Source organism: Magnolia sinica, chromosome 7, assembly GCF_029962835.1.
Source record: "Magnolia sinica isolate HGM2019 chromosome 7, MsV1, whole genome shotgun sequence".
Classification (NCBI taxonomy): Eukaryota; Viridiplantae; Streptophyta; class Magnoliopsida; order Magnoliales; family Magnoliaceae; genus Magnolia; species Magnolia sinica.
In genome coordinates, this window is record NC_080579.1 from 62,036,167 (window position 1) to 62,045,307 (window position 9,141).

A 9,141-nucleotide genomic window follows, 5' to 3' on the forward strand; every position below is an offset into this window, starting at 1 on the left:
TCCCTGATCTCTACAAGTGGATCCTCTGAATCCCTAGTTTCCCTTCTCTGAAATTTCTTCTCAGTTTAGATTAATCTTTCATCATTATTCTTCAAATTACAATCGGTTTAGATTTCATCTCATTCTAGTTCTATTTCTACTTAGTTTCAGATAACGTACAAGTTCCAGTCCCTTGGGATTCGACCTCGGTCTTACTGAGTTTATTACTACATCACAACCCTATACTTGGGGAGTGAACACTTATTCTTTTAAAATTTTAAAAATGTTTTCAATGAGCAAGCGGCAGTCTCCTGTATGTATTCATTGGATTAAAATGACCTCTTATTTCTTTGAAAACGGTAGGCATGTTATTTGGGTAAATTTGGACTTCAAAATGGACAACTTATTGTTAATATTATTTGTAGATTATTTGCTTGATTTGTTGTCATCACTGCCATCACTTTAATGGCCACAATATTATCATTTGGATGGAATTGTCTAATAGGAGTGAAAAAATAAGATGACAAATGGGAAATGCTTATCATCTTCCCCACATGCCACTGAAGTAGAGGCTTTCCTGCCTAGCTAATAGCTTCAATCGCCATTTCTAGTTATAATTCAATAAAAATATAAGAACCCTTTTTGATGAGGACATCGTGCACACGCACGCCTGAACACCACCACCCCTACGCATGTACGTATGCAGAAGGACCCCACCATCGTTCTGGCTCGATGACGACGTCTAGGGAGGGCCTCCTAGCTAGAAGACAAGTTTTGGTTCAGAAAAGTGGCCCGATAGTCAAGAAAAGCCCACCATGGGATCTCATGATCGTGGCCCACTCGTCGGATTGGTTTTATATTTTAAGTTTTGCTTATTTTTATTATTTAGAACATTGTGAATGCTTTAGATTTCCTTGTTTGGTTTTTATTTTAGTTTACTTCATCGCCAAGTAATAGGTGTCACACATGGTGTGAGTTTTTGGGTATAGGGTTATCCCTATAAATAGGCATCCTTTGTAGTTCTTTTCATTCATTAAAGTTAATAAAAAAAATTCCTGCTTTATTTTTCTGCTCTCTTCGTGAGTTGTGGAAGAATTCAAAAGTGGGTGCGAAGCCCTCCCTTTTCGAAGGGCTAACTACCGTAGTGCGAAGCCACATCGATCCCAATTCACCCTCATCTTCTATCATCTTTTTTTCCATCTTCCCTCACCATCCGTACTTCGAATTTGTCCTTTTGTTGTATCAGATTTCTTCCTTACAGCAGATTTCCAGATTTCGGCCCGCAGGTGAGCTGAAACTTCGGCGGAGCACCACGCACAAACCGTACATCGGATTGAGCTGAGATTTGGGGGTTTTGGAGTCCATCCCTGGCCGACCAGGGCCAAGGTGGTCTTTTTCTGAATAGTGGGCCCCACACACGTGCGGCCGGGATCACACGCACGTCCGTCTGGGCCATTGTTGTTGTTCACACGTGGGATCATCTTTTGGCTCAGGTTTTTATCCTCTTTTATCCTCTCATAGCCATTTTTCATGAATCCTAACCCTATATTACATGATCCCTAATTGATTTGCCTTTTTTTATCACCTTCGGGTTCCTTGAATTGAAATTAGAGAATCCCATGGATTAGGGACTGATTTTTATGCACATGTAGTTGATTTTATTTCCCTTTGACATCGTTTGGCTTATAATTTTATTGGTCCAGTCCTAGCCTGTGTCGGCTTGGACCCGCATAGATTCCCCTTTAATTGAATATTTGGATTTTCATGTAGGATGTGGAATTTGTCTGATTGTTTCTGAATTGGTGTGATCTGAGCCTGAAATCTTGCATATCATATTTAAATTCACGTCCTGCGTCACTTTTGTTGTTGGAGATTAATTACTAATGGTCAGGTTGATCCCTCAACTCAACCTGACCCAACTGCACATCAAGTTGAGTAATTCAAAGTTTTTGAACAGAACACAGTTTGATTAATGCATGTATCGCCAATATTTTTTACTGTGTAAATTCCAGGTGTTGATGGGATTCATCTGCTAGCACAATGGTTTGATTTTCAGATTCATTGCTCCGAAGATGACCGGATATCAGATTCATTGCTCCTTGCGTGTGTACTAGTTGATTTTGGAGGTTCTTTTATAATGGTATTGGATATTTGCTGATTTTTATTTTTATTTTATTCTATTTAATTTATTTATTTTTTGTAGTTGAAATGCTGAATTGATGAAGTTTTTACATATGCCAATTAGGCCGTAGACTACAAATGCTAGTTGTTGTTTCCTTGTGTTTGATGGATGAGCTAACTTGAAGGCTTCTTCTTCTTCTATGCTATTTCCACTATTTATCACCAGAGCATACTGTTCCCAGCCTCATCATGAGATCAGGAAGCAAGCTTGCTCAGATCAGCAACGTAACATTGCATGCAGAGTAATTTTTTTTTTATTAAATTATTTTATTTTAACAATTACAGAGTTGAAATATTAGAATCCTTAAGAATGGATGGAGTCCAGATATTTTCCTACTTGATTTTGTAACCTGGTCGCTGAAGTTATGGTATTGATATTTAATGTAAACAGATGTCAGGGGCTACTGTCAGCCTCATGGAAGATAGACCTGAGCTAACTGAAAAGGTGGTCCAAATATCCGGTAGTTCCGAGCAGGCTGAGAGAGCCCAGAGCCTTCTCTGGGGATTTATTCTGAGCAGTTAGTTTCTATTTCCCCTTGCAATTTCCATCTATTTTCCCTTGCAATTTCCAGTTATCAGACCATTCATTTTTTAATGCTATTTTCTTTTCCAATCTTAGTTCAGATTTGTAATTTGAGCTGTACTGCTCATCTTTAACAGCACAAGATGCCATACCAAGCTAAATCTGAGCTATGGGTGTTGTAAAGCCAAGATCTTGTAAGGTAGCAATGGATGCTTTCAGTTTTCACCAGTAATCTGTTTTCCCAGAATCTGGCAGTTATCAACAATCTTTGTATAAAAGGTAAGAATGGTTTATTAATTTTTTTTTCCTTTTTCATTTTAATGTCAATCTGTAGTTCTAAGAATAGGAATGCATTCCATTGTCAATCTTTTTTTCTTTCTTTTTTCTTGTTGCTGGTTATCTTATGCTGCATCCATCTGCTTTCCTGCACCTATTTATAATTTTTTATATAATTGACACGGATTTCCTGCCCATGCCTAGCAGGAAGTTCCTTCGCTGGGATGCTAAGTGGGGCCCACCATGATGTTTATGAGAAATTCACATGGTGCATCCATTTTGAGAGATCATTTTAGGTTATGAGACTAAAAATGAGGTGGATCCAAAACTCAAGTGGGCTGCACGGGAGGAAACAGTAGGGATTCAGTGACCACTGTTTGAAACATTCGTGTGGCTAAAAAGTTTCATAATTTTTTAGTATTTTCACTACATCACAGTGGGAATGACCTTATAAGCCGTTTGGATGCCATATAAACATCAAGGTAGATTTTGATTGCATTGATGGTGCTGGTTAGTGGTCGATGTTCTATAAGCATACCGTAATGTATATTTTTTATACACTTGGGTGGACCATACTATAGGAAACAAGGGTGATTGACTGCCCAACATACTTTGTGGTTGGTTAAAACATTTCCGGATTAGGTGCGCCCGGGTCTCACCCAACACAGTTTGGTCCTGCTGTGGAGCCCACGTTGATGCATGTATTGTATATCCAAGCTATCCATCCATATTTCTGCTCCTTTTGAGGGGGGGAAAAGTACGTCCAAATCTCAAGTGGACCACAGTGCTGATTGAATTCCCACCATTAAAAATTTCGTAGGGCTCAATGTAATACCCGCCGTGAGTTTTTTTGCCATCAAACCTTCGATCAGGACACAAGGACCTGGATGAAGGGAAAAACAAATATCAGCTTCATCAAAAACTTTTGTAGCCCACAAAAAGTTTGTAGCAGTTGAGATTCAACAACTACTATTCCTCCAATATGGTTCACCAGATATTTGGATCTGCTTCATTTTTTTTGGATTGGTGAACGAGATATTTGGATCTGCTTCAAATTTTTTATTTATTTTTGGATCATGCTCTAAAATGATCTGAAAAAATGGAAGATGTTGATATACAATATATACATCATGGCAGGGCTGATTCAATACCACTGATAAAGCTGCTATGATTGGATCTGCTCATTTCTGGTTTTTCCTATGTAACAGGGGACTTCACTTCTTTAAATTTTACTGCATTGATGCTTGTCCATTTCTGTGCACCCAACAATCCTGTATGCGGCTCATATAAAGATGTTTTTTTTTTTTCTTTCTAATTGTTTAGCACATTTCATTTTGGTTAACTTGTCATCTGAAGCTTACAGTTCAAGTTCTGTGATATTCTTACATTTGCAACTTCTTTTACTTTGACTTCTTTATTACTTACATATGCAATTTCTTATTTTCATTTTTTTGATAAGTATTATTGTTTAACACATTTCTTTGAATCATCTTCTCCACTAAACCTTCCTTTAATTGAGTACTACTCCCCACCAAACTTTCCTTTATGTTCCTATCTCAGGCTAAAAGAAAAGAATGGCCGATTGAGAAGCTGAGGAAGTTTGAGGTCCCCAAAGCTCCAAAATATATTTTCCTATCATTTGTCTAATGGGACATGCACCAATGCACTCTGCCAACACTCTTATATAACCTGTCTTGCTGCAGCAGAAAAAAAATGTAATTTCTGTCTCAAAATCTTCAAGCAAATTTCATTTATTTTTATATTAGTTTCATTTGATAGCATACGAAAGACACGTATCTTTAATTGATACATTTTCTTGTGGATGGTCTTTTCTTGTTTGACAGGTAACTTTATTAGTACAAGTATCTCTAAAAACTATTTTTAATGGGTCTAATTTCTCATACTGTTTTTAATGGTGGATGCCATGCTCTTGGGTATATATGCTTTTCATTGATCTACTTTTTTGTAGATAAATAATGCCGCCTAGATGCCTAGCGGTGTTGATACTTGATAGCAATCAGGTTGTAGACCTTTATCCTATATATGCATTGACAGATGCAGGTGAAAAGTTTGGAGCTCTATTATGAGCATCGCTTCTTTAATTTCTATTTTCTCTTTCTCGGGCCCATAGCATGGTTGTAAGGCAATCCAATCTGTCCAAATCCCCGACCCAACTGCTGATGGATCATCCCTGAAATTTTGCATTGAGAAGATAATATTAATCATCTGATTTTTCCCTTCAAATTTGGGCCACTCACTATTCTACTTTAATAATCCATTTGATAGCCGTTGATTTGAAATGGTTTTGATTGATTTATTAGTGTCATTTTAGAGATATGCTCCATGCACAATAAGACCCACAATTTGGATGGCCTAGACAGCTGTACATCAGTGCAACACATGAAGAGGATGAGTCACCACCATTTTCAAAATGGTGCTAAACTGGCAAGGAATCTGGCTCTATTGTCGTACATCAAATGTATTTTTGTCCAGTGCCAATGTTTATCCTCTAAATCCGAAAATTAAAGAACTATCCCTTAGCTTTCTAAAGTTACCCCCCAGTAATTCCCACAAACCGCTTGGCTTATTTACTGTAGTTTATCTTTGTTTTGCTTTTCTATCAGCAGCTCAGTTATCTTAGCTGTAGAGAGTAACAGTTTTACTGTGAAAACTTATTTCAATGTTAGAAGTCCTTTTGTTGAAAGTACCAGCACTGAGTCTAGTGTCTGCATCTGTTGCAGGCTCTGGAGATGGAACCTTGCATGCATGGAGCATCAGCAGATGCAATGAGGTATTCTTCAAATACAAGACTCTGGTGGCAGTTAACCACTACCTTTAAAATGGCGGTGGCATCCTCCTTAGATGTGGCATGCATGATGCATGTATGGCAATCCAGGCCGTCAAGCAATCCTAACCATCATGGCTTGAAATCTAACCAATCAAGCAATCCTAACCATCTGATCATGGTTACGAAATGGATGGTTAAAAGAAAGATGGTAAGTTCTGTTAATTTGATGGGAAAAATCAGATAAGTTGGCTTCCATAGTTTGTTGTGTGTGATTTTTGGGTCATGCTCCATCCACATTTGCGTCAGCAATATGGACTGTCTGGATTATCATACCTCTCTTCTTCTTTTTTTCATTTTTTCACAAAAATCTGGGTCACCACAATATTGATGGGTATGGTCCGATTTGTTTTAAACTATATTGATGTTGTTACAAGCACCTAACTTGTTTTAAACTACATTGGTGCTCATGCTGATATCAATGGTTGTGGTGGTGGTGTTGCTATTTGATTTCTTTCACAGGTGGCATCTTAGAACACCTCTGGTGTGGCGGCTTGCTTGAAGTGGGCCCCTCGTCGGGCTATGTTTGTCACCGTATCTGTTTGGGTGAAAAGATGATAATAAGAGGCATAACATTGTTGTCATCCAGGTAAATTCTCTTTCTCGGTTTTCCTATATGTTTCAGTGACATCTACTTATTTGGGTGAATTTTTGGACTCCTGTTTTATTTATTTACCCTAGTAGGTCATTTTTGAAAATAAAGGGTAGTTGTTCATACAGAAATCGTTTGCTGCAATCAAAATATAGAAATCGTTATCATCCTCCATGGCATGATCCATCCACCTCCACATGGCATAAATGTATATATGGAGATTCTTACATGCAACCTGAACCATCCAAATCATGAGGACTCTTTTAAATCCCGGATTTCAAATCCTCAAAAGGGCCTCTTTTAAAATTCAAGAGAAAAGGAGTGCAGAAAATCTTGAATTTTCAATCCTTTTCAACTGTCATCATTGAAGATTATTGGTTGGTTCATGTTTTAGTGCTCCTTTACAGTTTTAATGCTCTTATCTATGAGCTGGATTTCATAATGCATTGAAGATTATTGGTTGGTTGTTTTTTTTTTTTTTTTTTTTTTCTTTTTACAGTTTTAATGCTCTTTTACACAATAAAACAATGTTGGTGCAGAAAAAAAAAAGAAAAAAAACTTGAATGATGTGGTCTCTCTAAAAACCGTCGGCGATTCTTGTTAATTAAAAAAAATTGAATTTGGATGATATGTTTGATTTTAATTTCTTTCTTTTCTATTGTGTAGACTTACCTTTTCAAATAGGTTGGTTCGTTTAGAGCTTTCGAGAAATGGGTATATCTAGTTTTGGATGTGTGCGTTGATTAATACACATCCATAACTAGATATACCAATTTCTCCAAAGCCCTAATGAACCCACTTATTTGAGAAGGAAAAGTCTACACAAAAAGGAAGAAATCAAAATCAAATATATCATCCAAATTCTCATTTTCAAAAAAAAAAAAAAGTAATGAGAATCGTCGATGGTTTTTAGTCATTGAGAACATCGACGAATTTTACCCGCCGAGATCGTCGATGGATTTTAGCCACCGAAACCTGATGTACCCTTTACTGACGGACCTTGCGATGGCTAAAAGCTGTCGGGGAAGGTCATTGCCGACGGCTGGTAGTGAACAGATTCGGAAAGCTAAGGTACCTCCCTTTATATCATTTACCCAAGTAAAGATCCTTCTAGGGTCGTCAATCCTAGTTAATCACATACGATAGGCAAGTTGTAGGGCATCACCCCTGATGAAAACAGTGGTAGGTAAGTTCACGAGCTTACACTCGAGGTCACTACGGAGAGGCTCGTCACCTCAGCGTAGGCCTAATTTATACGCGGGGTCACTACGGGAGGCTTGTCACCTGAACGTAGGCCGACAGCGCGAATACGGTGTTCCATACACCACCATATTTGGCTCACAAGTTTGGGTTGCTCACTGGTCATTACGGGGAGGCTCGTCACCCCAGCGTAGGCCGATAGCTCGACCATAGTTTCCCATACACCATCATGCCTGACTTAAGAGTCTTAGCAGATCTTGGTACCATGGTTGAAATGGGCTTTACACTGGTAAGCAATACCTTATATTCAAACAGTAGTGTCCATACATGGTAAACATACAATAGGCCAATCGGGTTATTTGACAAGTGTGATTGGGACAAGCGTATGTTAAATTGATCGACATGGATCGCGTAAGCACTCCGCGTGGCCTAACCACTGTCGGCAATCACCGTACGACTCGGATTCCTCGAACGTATCTAATGTGGCGAAATTAGTTCGGCCACTCAATCAAGAGCCATTACCGATTACCTAGACTAGGTGGTACTCCCAAACATACTCAAATGCAATAGGGAATCACATATGTTACTCATGACAACATTTAACAAACAATTCAAATATAATTCTCATTTGAGCATTTTGTCAAACATAATTGAACATGTTGACATACATATATATGCATTTCATTCATAAATCATTTAGTGGCAATTTACATTACATAAAGGAAATTATAGATATGAATAAGGTAGTTGAAAATCCTATCTCAACGCCCTTATTAAATACGATTCATCAAACCAGTTCTCATTCAGTCATTTTATCAAACATTTAAACTACACATTACTACCTATGTGAACTAAATTAGTTATAGCATATATTATGGCAAATTCTTTCGCAAAGGAGTTGTCATACATACAAAAAAATATGTATTCTAGGTTAATAGTCATGACAAGTATAAATCAGAATTTCACTGTCATTCAAACATTTTAACAAACACATGGAATGTATTTTCTACTCACATAGTTTACACACATGTATAGTTTATCAAATACATCGTAACTAAGATCCTATGGCAGCAATCAAGTCACGAATAAAACATTTCTGACATTGAAAGCCTTAAAAACCATAACCTAAACGTTTATAGTCCACACCTTTCATCGGATTTCTCGTTTCGAACTCGGTTTGAATCCTACGTCTCCGTCTACAGAACAATGGTTACCTGAATCATGAAGTAGGTTAGATATTTTGTCGATTCCTCTATTTAGATTTCTAAAATAAGAGTAGGGTTAGGATTTCTTGCCCAAATCGAAGCTAGAATCGATGGTGTAGCGATGGTGGGGTGGTGATTCGGTACATGGCGTAGTAGGAGTGAATCTCAGTAACGATCTACTGATCTCTCTCTGCTCCTCACTCTTTTCTCCTCTCTTCTCTCTTCTCTCTCTTGGGGTTAGAGAAATTCGTATGGAATGAAAGAAGGGTGGTTTAAGGGTCTTATATAGGCTCAAAATTGATATTAATGGCCCCAGGGCCATGATATACTTAGGTTATAG

General features: G+C 37.9%; 1 long non-coding RNA gene across 2 annotated transcripts; it reads left to right on the forward strand.

Annotated features, from left to right (window-relative positions):
* The first annotated feature begins 1,853 nt into the window (after positions 1–1,853).
* Positions 1,854–4,782, forward strand: LOC131252092 (uncharacterized). Of its 2 annotated transcripts, XR_009174173.1 has the most exons (5): positions 1,854–2,119; positions 2,327–2,402; positions 2,552–2,678; positions 2,821–2,962; positions 4,520–4,782. It is a non-coding gene; the product is annotated as an uncharacterized LOC131252092 (long non-coding RNA). The 2 variants fall into 2 exon arrangements; XR_009174172.1 differs by lacking the exons at positions 1,854–2,119; positions 2,327–2,402 and having other exon boundaries at positions 2,418–2,678.
* Positions 4,783–9,141: the final 4,359 nt, after the last annotated feature.